This window comes from Schistocerca americana, unplaced genomic scaffold (genome assembly GCF_021461395.2).
Source record: "Schistocerca americana isolate TAMUIC-IGC-003095 unplaced genomic scaffold, iqSchAmer2.1 HiC_scaffold_690, whole genome shotgun sequence".
Lineage (NCBI taxonomy): Eukaryota > Metazoa > Arthropoda > Insecta > Orthoptera > Acrididae > Schistocerca > Schistocerca americana.
In genome coordinates, this window is record NW_025726446.1 from 22,501 (window position 1) to 35,000 (window position 12,500).

Sequence of the window (12,500 nt, forward strand, 5' to 3'; positions counted from 1 at the left end):
GAGCGGTCAGCTAGGAGGCGCTCCATCCATGTCGGTACCGGTGAGCGTTGCACTCGCAGTCGCAAGAACGTACGGCAAGTATATTACCTGGAAGAGTCAATGACAGTCCACGCCCCCCTGCGTGGGAAGAGTCTTTCTAGGCCATGACCCACCGGAAGGGCGCAGCGTCCCCCACCCCAGACATGTGACGTCACACCATCGGTATTGACGACTAGACTGATTCCTTATAATCATTTGCCATACACCGGTGGAAGCTGCCGAGACGAGTAACTACATAGCGGGCTCGCCGTGTCACTAATGTACAGAGATACAACAGTTTCGACTGGAACCGGATTAAACGTATACACGGCGCTGATTAGTAATAGATAGAGCCATCAGAATACAGATAATGTATACAACTGTCCGTATACATGCTGAAAGACTCTGCTCACAATCACAACCACACGTCAGCCACACACCCTTATCACGCACTACTCTCTGCCTGTAACACGCACACAGACAATATGTAAGCACCAGCATGGAACAACACCCAGTGCATCCTCTCCGCCACATTAGACAATCCACACTGTCATAACCAGACTGGGAGGTCCACTCAGAAAACAGAATATCCCACCCACCCGACAACCACCATTGCTCAGCCAAGCCACCAACACCCACACATGTCCTACACAGGGGTGCACCCAACATCACAATACTGCCTCCTCTCACAGCACACAAACAATGGCAGGAATGAAAGACACAGGTCTGCCACAAGCATGGAATGAGAGCGCCGCCTGTCATGAGCCAAAGGTGCATCCTGACGTGGCAAATCAGATGATGCCGCAGGCATCCACTTACTATAATCACAATCAACAAACCGGCCGCCCCGCCCCGCCACCCATTAAACCTTTCCTTACAACAATGTGTACCTTAACCTAACCTATATCGTACCGTAACCTAACCTATGTCGTACCGTAACCTAACCTATGTCGTACCGTAACCTAACCTATGTCGTACCGTAACCTAACCTATGTCGTACCGTAACCTAACCTATGTCGTACCGTAACCTAACCTATGTCGTACCGTAACCTAACCTATGTCGTACCGTAACCTAACCTATGTCGTACCGTAACCTAACCTATGTCGTACCGTAACCTAACCTATGTCGTACCTTAACCTAACCTATGTCGTACCTTAACCTAACCTATGTCGTACCTTAACCTAACCTATGTCGTACCTTAACCTAACCTATGTCGTACCTTAACCTAACCTATGTCGTACCTTAACCTAACCTATGTCGTACCTTAACCTAACCTATGTCGTACCTTAACCTAACCTATGTCGTACCTTAACCTAACCTATGTCGTACCTTAACCTAACCTATGTCGTACCTTAACCTAACCTATGTCGTACCTTAACCTAACCTATGTCGTACCTTAACCTAACCTATGTCGTACCTTAACCTAACCTATGTCGTACCTTAACCTAACCTATGTCGTACCTTAACCTAACCTATGTCGTACCTTAACCTAACCTATGTCGTACCTTAACCTAACCTATGTCGTACCTTAACCTAACCTATGTCGTACCTTAACCTAACCTATGTCGTACCTTAACCTAACCTATGTCGTACCTTAACCTAACCTATGTCGTACCTTAACCTAACCTATGTCGTACCTTAACCTAACCTATGTCGTACCTTAACCTAACCTATGTCGTACCTTAACCTAACCTATGTCGTACCTTAACCTAACCTATGTCGTACCTTAACCTAACCTATGTCGTACCTTAACCTAACCTATGTCGTACCTTAACCTAACCTATGTCGTACCTTAACCTAACCTGTATTGCGCCTTAACCTAACCTGTATTGCGCCTTAACCTAACCTGTATTGCGCCTTAACGTAACCTGTATTGCGCCTTAACGTAACCTGTATTGCGCCTTAACGTAACCTGTATTGCGCCTTAACGTAACCTGTATTGCGCCTTAACGTAACCTGTATTGCGCCTTAACGTAACCTGTATTGCGCCTTAACGTAACCTGTATTGCGCCTTAACGTAACCTGTATTGCGCCTTAACGTAACCTGTATTGCGCCTTAACGTAACCTGTATTGCGCCTTAACGTAACCTGTATTGCGCCTTAACGTAACCTGTATTGCGCCTTAACGTAACCTGTATTGCGCCTTAACGTAACCTGTATTGCGCCTTAACGTAACCTGTATTGCGCCTTAACGTAACCTGTATTGCGCCTTAACGTAACCTGTATTGCGCCTTAACGTAACCTGTATTGCGCCTTAACGTAACCTGCATTGCGCCTTAACGTAACCTGCATTGCGCCTTAACGTAACCTGTATTGCGCCTTAACGTAACCTGTATTGCGCCTTAACGTAACCTGTATTGCGCCTTAACGTAACCTGTATTGCGCCTTAACGTAACCTGTATTGCGCCTTAACGTAACCTGTATTGCGCCTTAACGTAACCTGTATTGCGCCTTAACGTAACCTGTATTGCGCCTTAACGTAACCTGTATTGCGCCTTAACGTAACCGATATTGCGCCTTAACGTAACCTATATTGCGCCGTAACGTAACCTATATTGCGCCGTAACGTAACCCACATTGCCCCTCAACGTAACCCACATTGCCCCTTAACGTAACCCACATTGCCCCTTAACGTAACCCAACACACGTTGGGCCTTAACCCAACACACGTTGGGCCTTAACCCAACACACGTTGGGCCTTAACCCAACACACGTTGGGCCTTAACCCAACACACGTTGGGCCTTAACCCAACACACGTTGGGCCTTAACCCAACACACGTTGGGCCTTAACCCAACACACGTTGGGCCTTAACCCAACACACGTTGGGCCTTAACCCAACACACGTTGGGCCTTAACCCAACACACGTTGGGCCTTAACCCAACACACGTTGGGCCTTAACCCAACACACGTTGGGCCTTAACCTGCTCTGTAATTGTCATACGACGCGTTAAATTAGTGTAGTGTTGCCTAACTGCAACCCCCGCAATATAGTTTGCTACTCGCACTGCCCGGTCCCCAGTGTATCGCTTCATGTTAAACACCTTGCAGCTATACACTGTAATGTGGATGGCAGCAGGACGTACATGCTCAATGCCCTTTGCAGTTGTTCATTGGCATTTGCAGTTGTTCATTGGCATTCGCATGTGCGAAGCACTTAGCCTACGCTGTGGTACGGCCTGTGTCAACTGTCCGCTGATGTTGTACGTCCAAATCACACACTGTACTGCACATTGGTCCTCATGTACTGAATGATACATCGTGGTACATGTGACCGTACAACGACTGCGCCAACAACGGCGAACCATGCGGTCCAAATGTTGTGCACTCAGCTACGTGTCGTCTCCCTATAAGAGCTGGATTGCAGTGTGGTATGCCCTGGATGGCGATCAGCATGAGCCGTCTGTTGATGTAGTGGCGCGTGTTGTCAGACGTAGTCGTCTCTTCTCACACACCGTGATAGCATGGTGCACTGCGTTCCACATCTGCGACATGCGACAGAGGCCGGTTGACAGTCGTTCGCGCAATGGACATCGCATACGTACGGGGGCCACCTTCCACGTGTTCGCGAAGCGTGCACATGTTGTTGCGTGTATGTGGGCAGACATAGTGTGTCGTGACACCTGACACAGGCATGCAACAATCGTTGAATTTGCAAATGGCGATGGACGCCTACGTTTGCTGGTGACGTTATGCAAATGAACAACTGGTAAACCGTTGTGGTGCGGTTGTTCTCGCTAGAGGTGAATCAGTGATGGCGACGATCGGTTGAGCTACCAACCGGTTGTTCCAGCGATACCCACCATGCCCACGAACGTGAATGGCATCTGGGTGTGAAGCGATACGCGGCGGTGGCTGGGTGGGACCGTCCCCGGCCGGTGAGGGGGGGCCTCCCGGCGTGCTGGCCGCGCGGTGCGTGGGCGCACGCGCTACAGCCGGCTGGTGGGGGCGGCCAGTGGCAGGCGCGCCGGCCGACGGAGGCGGCAGGCGGCGCAGCTGCGCGCCGGCGCACCCTGCACGCGGCGCCGTGCGGCCAAAGTAGGTCCTCGCGGGCCCGGTGCGAAGCGCGGTGGACATCTGCAGTGTGCTGGTCCGATTGAGGACTGTGTGCGCTGAGGATGCGCCGCCGCCCGGCGCTCGGCGCCGCGACGCCGTCTGCTGCTCGGTCGCCTCTGCGGTTCTCGCAGGTGGTTTGTATCGCAGCTGTGCGGACGTGTTGGCGCGTGCGCTGTGCTGGGAGAGTTCGCTTCGGCACCCAAGTGGGGCTTTTGTCCTTCTGTGGCGCTGGCGTTGGAGCTGCCGGTCACCGTAGGTGGCGCGTGTTGTCTCCCGCCGGCAATGCCACGACAGCACGCTCCCGGGCCTCTGTCGGCAGCGGCAAGCTCAGTTGGGAGCACGGGTGGTCGCACCTAAAGCGTCTACTCGCCAAACTCCGGGCGATTGCGCCTCTCTCGAACCCGACCAAGTACTTAGGACGGCGCTGCGCGCCGCCGGGACCTGAGAGGGTTTCGAGGTGTATTGTGCAGGGGAGCTCAGCCTCCTCCTGTTTGCAGAATAATTGAGCGGACGCTTGCGTGTTCGCGCGGGCCCCCGGGACACACTCCCGGGCGGCCGGCTGCTCAGCTCTAGTTGACGCAGCTCCCTGGTTGATCCTGCCAGTAGTCATATGCTTGTCTCAAAGATTAAGCCATGCATGTCTCAGTACAAGCCGCATTAAGGTGAAACCGCGAATGGCTCATTAAATCAGTTATGGTTCCTTAGATCGTACCCACGTTACTTGGATAACTGTGGTAATTCTAGAGCTAATACATGCAAACAGAGTCCCGACCAGAGATGGAAGGGACGCTTTTATTAGATCAAAACCAATCGGTCGGCTCGTCCGGTCCGTTTGCCTTGGTGACTCTGAATAACTTTGGGCTGATCGCACGGTCCTCGTACCGGCGACGCATCTTTCAAATGTCTGCCTTATCAACTGTCGATGGTAGGTTCTGCGCCTACCATGGTTGTAACGGGTAACGGGGAATCAGGGTTCGATTCCGGAGAGGGAGCCTGAGAAACGGCTACCACATCCAAGGAAGGCAGCAGGCGCGCAAATTACCCACTCCCGGCACGGGGAGGTAGTGACGAAAAATAACGATACGGGACTCATCCGAGGCCCCGTAATCGGAATGAGTACACTTTAAATCCTTTAACGAGTATCTATTGGAGGGCAAGTCTGGTGCCAGCAGCCGCGGTAATTCCAGCTCCAATAGCGTATATTAAAGTTGTTGCGGTTAAAAAGCTCGTAGTTGGATTTGTGTCCCACGCTGTTGGTTCACCGCCCGTCGGTGTTTAACTGGCATGTATCGTGGGACGTCCTGCCGGTGGGGCGAGCCGAAGGCGTGCGACGCGCCTCGTGCGTGCTCGTGCGTCCCGAGGCGGACCCCGTTGCAATCCTACCAGGGTGCTCTTGAGTGAGTGTCTCGGTGGGCCGGCACGTTTACTTTGAACAAATTAGAGTGCTTAAAGCAGGCAAGCCCGCCTGAATACTGTGTGCATGGAATAATGGAATAGGACCTCGGTTCTATTTTGTTGGTTTTCGGAACCCGAGGTAATGATTAATAGGGACAGGCGGGGGCATTCGTATTGCGACGTTAGAGGTGAAATTCTTGGATCGTCGCAAGACGAACAGAAGCGAAAGCATTTGCCAAGTATGTTTTCATTAATCAAGAACGAAAGTTAGAGGTTCGAAGGCGATCAGATACCGCCCTAGTTCTAACCATAAACGATGCCAGCCAGCGATCCGCCGCAGTTCCTCCGATGACTCGGCGGGCAGCCTCCGGGAAACCAAAGCTTTTGGGTTCCGGGGGAAGTATGGTTGCAAAGCTGAAACTTAAAGGAATTGACGGAAGGGCACCACCAGGAGTGGAGCCTGCGGCTTAATTTGACTCAACACGGGAAACCTCACCAGGCCCGGACACCGGAAGGATTGACAGATTGATAGCTCTTTCTTGATTCGGTGGGTGGTGGTGCATGGCCGTTCTTAGTTGGTGGAGCGATTTGTCTGGTTAATTCCGATAACGAACGAGACTCTAGCCTGCTAACTAGTCGCGTGACATCCTTCGTGCTGTCAGCGATTACTTTTCTTCTTAGAGGGACAGGCGGCTTCTAGCCGCACGAGATTGAGCAATAACAGGTCTGTGATGCCCTTAGATGTTCTGGGCCGCACGCGCGCTACACTGAAGGAATCAGCGTGTCTTCCTAGGCCGAAAGGTCGGGGTAACCCGCTGAACCTCCTTCGTGCTAGGGATTGGGGCTTGCAATTGTTCCCCATGAACGAGGAATTCCCAGTAAGCGCGAGTCATAAGCTCGCGTTGATTACGTCCCTGCCCTTTGTACACACCGCCCGTCGCTACTACCGATTGAATGATTTAGTGAGGTCTTCGGACTGGTACGCGGCATTGACTCTGTCGTTGCCGATGCTACCGGAAAGATGACCAAACTTGATCATTTAGAGGAAGTAAAAGTCGTAACAAGGTTTCCGTAGGTGAACCTGCGGAAGGATCATTACCGACTAGACTGCATGTCGTTCGATGTGCGTGTCGTGTCGCGCAACACGCTACCTGTACGGCTCGCAGTAGCCGTGCGCCGCGTGCGGAACCACGCGTGCTTCTCAAAACTAACGCCAATGTTGTGTGGTACGAGCGCTGAAGCGCTGGAGCGGCTGGCCTGCGGCACCTGGCGCCTGGCGCCGGTTTTGAATGACTTTCGCCCGACTGCCTGTCCGCTCCGGTGTGGAGCCGTACGACGCCCATCGGCCGTGAGGCCGTTGGACACAGAACGCTTGAACAGGGGCCGCCACACGCCTACGTCCCGCCTATGCAACTGTCTTGAAAGAGACAGTGGAAACTAAGAAAAGATCACCCAGGACGGTGGATCACTCGGCTCGTGGGTCGATGAAGAACGCAGCAAATTGCGCGTCGACATGTGAACTGCAGGACACATGAACATCGACGTTTCGAACGCACATTGCGGTCCATGGATTCCGTTCCCGGGCCACGTCTGGCTGAGGGTCGGCTACGTATACTGAAGCGCGCGGCGTTTGCCCCGCTTCGCAGACCTGGGAGCGTCGCGGCCGCCTGTGGGGCCGGCCGCGCCTCCTGAAACGTGCGATGCGCGCCCGTCGCCTGGCGGTTCGCATACCGGTACTTACTCGGTAGCGTGCACAGCCGGCTGGCGGTGTGGCGTGCGACACCTCGTACAACGACCTCAGAGCAGGCGAGACTACCCGCTGAATTTAAGCATATTACTAAGCGGAGGAAAAGAAACTAACAAGGATTCCCCCAGTAGCGGCGAGCGAACAGGGAAGAGTCCAGCACCGAACCCCGCAGGCTGCCGCCTGTCGTGGCATGTGGTGTTTGGGAGGGTCCACTACCCCGACGCCTCGCGCCGAGCCCAAGTCCAACTTGAATGAGGCCACGGCCCGTAGAGGGTGCCAGGCCCGTAGCGGCCGGTGCGAGCGTCGGCGGGACCTCTCCTTCGAGTCGGGTTGCTTGAGAGTGCAGCTCCAAGTGGGTGGTAAACTCCATCTGAGACTAAATATGACCACGAGACCGATAGCGAACAAGTACCGTGAGGGAAAGTTGAAAAGAACTTTGAAGAGAGAGTTCAAAAGTACGTGAAACCGTTCTGGGGTAAACGTGAGAAGTCCGAAAGGTCGAACGGGTGAGATTCACGCCCATCCGGCCACAGGCCTCCGCCCTCGGCAGATGGGGCCGGCCGCCCGCGCGGAGCAATCCGCGGCGGGGTCGTGTCCGGTTGCCTTTCCACTCGCCGCGGGGTGGGGCCGTTCCGGTGTGCGGTGGGCCGCACTTCTCCCCTAGTAGGACGTCGCGACCCGCTGGGTGCCGGCCTACGGCCCGGGTGCGCAGCCTGTCCTTCCGCGGGCCTCGGTTCGCGTCTGTTGGGCAGAGCCCCGGTGTCCTGGCTGGCTGCCCGGCGGTATATCTGGAGGAGTCGATTCGCCCCTTTGGGCGCTCGGGCTCCCGGCAAGCGCGCGCGGTTCTTCCCGGATGACGGACCTACCTGGCCCGGCCCCGGACCCGCGCCGCTGTTGGCTCGGGATGCTCTCGGGCGGAATAATCGCTCCCGTCAGCGGCGCTTCAGCTTTGGACAATTTCACGACCCGTCTTGAAACACGGACCAAGGAGTCTAACATGTGCGCGAGTCATTGGGCTGTACGAAACCTAAAGGCGTAATGAAAGTGAAGGTCTCGCCTTGCGCGGGCCGAGGGAGGATGGGGCTTCCCCGCCCTTCACGGGGCGGCGGCCTCCGCACTCCCGGGGCGTCTCGTCCTCATTGCGAGGTGAGGCGCACCTAGAGCGTACACGTTGGGACCCGAAAGATGGTGAACTATGCCTGGCCAGGACGAAGTCAGGGGAAACCCTGATGGAGGTCCGTAGCGATTCTGACGTGCAAATCGATCGTCGGAGCTGGGTATAGGGGCGAAAGACTAATCGAACCATCTAGTAGCTGGTTCCCTCCGAAGTTTCCCTCAGGATAGCTGGTGCTCGTACGAGTCTCATCCGGTAAAGCGAATGATTAGAGGCCTTGGGGCCGAAACGACCTCAACCTATTCTCAAACTTTAAATGGGTGAGATCTCCGGCTTGCTTGATATGCTGAAGCCGCGAGCAAACGACTCGGATCGGAGTGCCAAGTGGGCCACTTTTGGTAAGCAGAACTGGCGCTGTGGGATGAACCAAACGCCGAGTTAAGGCGCCCGAATCGACGCTCATGGGAAACCATGAAAGGCGTTGGTTGCTTAAGACAGCAGGACGGTGGCCATGGAAGTCGGAATCCGCTAAGGAGTGTGTAACAACTCACCTGCCGAAGCAACTAGCCCTGAAAATGGATGGCGCTGAAGCGTCGTGCCTATACTCGGCCGTCAGTCTGGCAGTCATGGCCGGTCCTTGCGGCCGGCCGCGAAGCCCTGACGAGTAGGAGGGTCGCGGCGGTGGGCGCAGAAGGGTCTGGGCGTGAGCCTGCCTGGAGCCGCCGTCGGTGCAGATCTTGGTGGTAGTAGCAAATACTCCAGCGAGGCCCTGGAGGGCTGACGCGGAGAAGGGTTTCGTGTGAACAGCCGTTGCACACGAGTCAGTCGATCCTAAGCCCTAGGAGAAATCCGATGTTGATGGGGGCCGTCATAGCATGATGCACTTTGTGCTGGCCCCCGTTGGGCGAAAGGGAATCCGGTTCCTATTCCGGAACCCGGCAGCGGAACCGATACAAGTCGGGCCCCTCTTTTAGAGATGCTCGTCGGGGTAACCCAAAAGGACCCGGAGACGCCGTCGGGAGATCGGGGAAGAGTTTTCTTTTCTGCATGAGCGTTCGAGTTCCCTGGAATCCTCTAGCAGGGAGATAGGGTTTGGAACGCGAAGAGCACCGCAGTTGCGGCGGTGTCCCGATCTTCCCCTCGGACCTTGAAAATCCGGGAGAGGGCCACGTGGAGGTGTCGCGCCGGTTCGTACCCATATCCGCAGCAGGTCTCCAAGGTGAAGAGCCTCTAGTCGATAGAATAATGTAGGTAAGGGAAGTCGGCAAATTGGATCCGTAACTTCGGGATAAGGATTGGCTCTGAGGATCGGGGCGTGTCGGGCTTGGTCGGGAAGTGGGTCAGCGCTAACGTGCCGGGCCTGGGCGAGGTGAGTGCCGTAGGGGTGCCGGTAAGTGCGGGCGTTTAGCGCGGGCGTGGTCTGCTCTCGCCGTTGGTTGGCCTCGTGCTGGCCGGCGGTGCAGGATGCGCGCGCCTGCGCGGCGTTCGCGCCCCGGTGCTTCAACCTGCGTGCAGGATCCGAGCTCGGTCCCGTGCCTTGGCCTCCCACGGATCTTCCTTGCTGCGAGGCCGCGTCCGCCTTAGCGTGCTCCTCCGGGGGCGCGCGGGTGCGCGGATTCTCTTCGGCCGCCATTCAACGATCAACTCAGAACTGGCACGGACTGGGGGAATCCGACTGTCTAATTAAAACAAAGCATTGCGATGGCCCTAGCGGGTGTTGACGCAATGTGATTTCTGCCCAGTGCTCTGAATGTCAACGTGAAGAAATTCAAGCAAGCGCGGGTAAACGGCGGGAGTAACTATGACTCTCTTAAGGTGGCCAAGTGGCGGCGGTGTGGCTGCATCCGGACTTGGCTTTTCGAAGTGCGGTCTTGATGTAGTCGTGCTGCTGCTGCGAGGTGCCTTCCTTGGGTTATAGTTACAGGGAGAGTGATGCGCAATACATGGGCCTAGCCCTCTTAGCCTCTCCTCTCCTGCGGTCTTCTCCCCTTCTCGTGGGCCCGCTGATTTTTGCAGAGTGGAAGACCGCACCAGGGGCTTGGGGGGGTTACCAGCCCCCCCTCGCATTATCCCTTTATAGTTGGGGGCAGCCGACAAGAAACAAGAGATGGTGGCCCTTCCGCTGAAGGTGCCACCCCAGCTACCCCAGCACCTATCCGGCCAACCGGCCGTAACGAAAATGCGATAGTTTGTGTAGCTCCCTTTGCTTGCAGTGAGTGCCACCGCACTTTTACCACGAAGAACGGTCTCGGGGTCCATCGCCGCCGCCAACACCCTGCGGCCGCCAACGCTGAGATCGTGACGGAGAGGCATCGCGCGAGGTGGACGGAGGAAGAAGTCCTGTCGCTCGCCAAGGCAGAGGCCGAACTGTTCCTGGAGAGGGACGCCCGGTTCTTCTTTGTAAATCAAGAACTTACCAGGATGTTCCCCGACCGAACGCTTGAGGCAATCAAGTGCCGACGGCGGCAAGCTGCCCACAAGCAGCTTGTCCGCCAATTCATGGAGGCACTTGAGATCGGTCGGGGTGAAGAGCCGGCGTCCCGCCGTGGAGCAGCGAGCTCGCTGCCTGACGCGGGCGAGGCCGCTGCGCCGCCCGTCGACGCAGCCGAGGACTTCGCGGCCGACACCACCGGGCCGCCGCCGGAGGGGCCGACTGACGCCGCCATCTGGGAGCATCTGGCGGGGCTACCTGCTTCCGCCCAGCGTTTCTCTGCCCTGGATCGAGTCATTGGTCTGGGGCGGGGCACGCCGCCCGATGTCATCCTGGGCATGCTCCCGGATGCCCTTGCGTCGGTCGGGTCCAGGGGGGAGAGGTCGATCACCAGGACACAGCGGCCGCGCCAACCATCCAAGCGGCCGCCTGCCGCCCCGCCGCTGCAGAAGCGCAAGCGGCGCCGCTGGGAATACGCGCGGACACAGGACGCCTTCCGTAGGTCGCGTGCGCGTTGCGTGCGCGGCTTGCTGGACGGCACCCTGCTGCAGCCGCCACCCGACATCCCCGGTCTGCTGGACTTCTGGGCGGACCTCTTCACGAAGAAGCCGATCTCCACCGCCGGCTTCATCCGTGACCGCCTTCTCCCGCACTCGGAGCCTGTCGCTCCTGAGTGCCTATGGGGGCCGGTCACACGTGAGGAGGTCGCTGCTGCCTTGCCGCCCAGGGGATCGGCAGCCGGGCCGGACGGCCTGACTCCAGCGGAGCTGCGGCGCCTGCCGCATGAAGTCCTGGTGAAACTCTTGAACCTCTTCCTCCTGGCCCGCGCCCTCCCCGAGCGTCTGCTTCGCGCCCGGACGTCACTTCTCCCCAAAACGGCTGCACCAACATCCCCCGCTGACTTTCGCCCCATTACGGTCTGCTCGGTGTTGGCGCGGACCTTCCACAAGGTTCTCGCGTCACGCCTGATGCGTGCATGTGCTGTGGACGAACGTCAGCGGGCATTCATCCCCCGGGATGGGATGTTGGAAAACACCTTCATCTTGGACACTGCTCTCACCGACGCAGTCCGCTCCTGTCGCTCTGTTTTTGTGGCATCGATCGACGTCTCTAAAGCGTTCGATTCGGTGGACCATGCCGCCCTCCGCCCCGTGCTGAGGGCTCATGGCCTGCCGGATTGCTTTATTGAGTACGTCGGAAGGTGTTACGAGGGTAGCACGACGGTGATAGCGGGCGGCGCCGACGTGGGCGTGCCCCTGCAGCCGGCTAGGGGTGTGCGTCAGGGTGACCCCCTCTCCCCCCTCCTTTTCAATTTCGCGGTGGACTATGTTTTGAGTCAACTTCCCTCCCACATCGGAGCTCGGATCCTTGGTCGCAGAGTTAACGCTGCGGCCTTCGCAGATGACGTCCTGCTTTTTGCATCGACCGCGAGGGGATTGCAGTCCCTCATCGACGCAGCCGTCGCAGCCCTCGCCCATCTGGGGCTGCAGATCAACGCCCGGAAGTGTTTCACCCTCGCCTTAGTCGCGTCTGGGCGCGACAAGAAGGTGAAGGTCGACGCCGACGTTACCTTCAAAGCGGGCAACGCCACCGTGCCCGCCCTACGTGTGGGTGAAACCTTCCGGTACCTGGGACTGCAATTCTCCACCGCTGGTCGCTGCGTTTTCAACCCACGACGCCACCTGGTGGAGCAGCTGGACGTCATCTCCCGAGCTCCGCTCAAGCCGCAACAGCGCCT

The 12,500-nt window shown here is 56.9% G+C and overlaps 2 non-coding genes and 1 pseudogene across 2 annotated transcripts; all 3 read left to right on the forward strand.

Moving 5' to 3' along the window:
* Nucleotides 1-4,658: 4,658 nt before the first annotated feature.
* Nucleotides 4,659-6,568, forward strand: LOC124589201. Its single transcript, XR_006976002.1, has one exon. It is a non-coding gene; the product is annotated as a small subunit ribosomal RNA (ribosomal RNA).
* Nucleotides 6,569-6,919: 351 nt separating this feature from the next.
* On the forward strand, nt 6,920-7,074 carry LOC124589210. The gene has a single exon (XR_006976009.1). It is a non-coding gene; the product is annotated as a 5.8S ribosomal RNA (ribosomal RNA).
* A 188-nt stretch (nt 7,075-7,262) lies between these two features.
* LOC124589208 overlaps nt 7,263-12,500 on the forward strand; it is a 7,955-nt pseudogene continuing 2,717 nt past the window's right edge.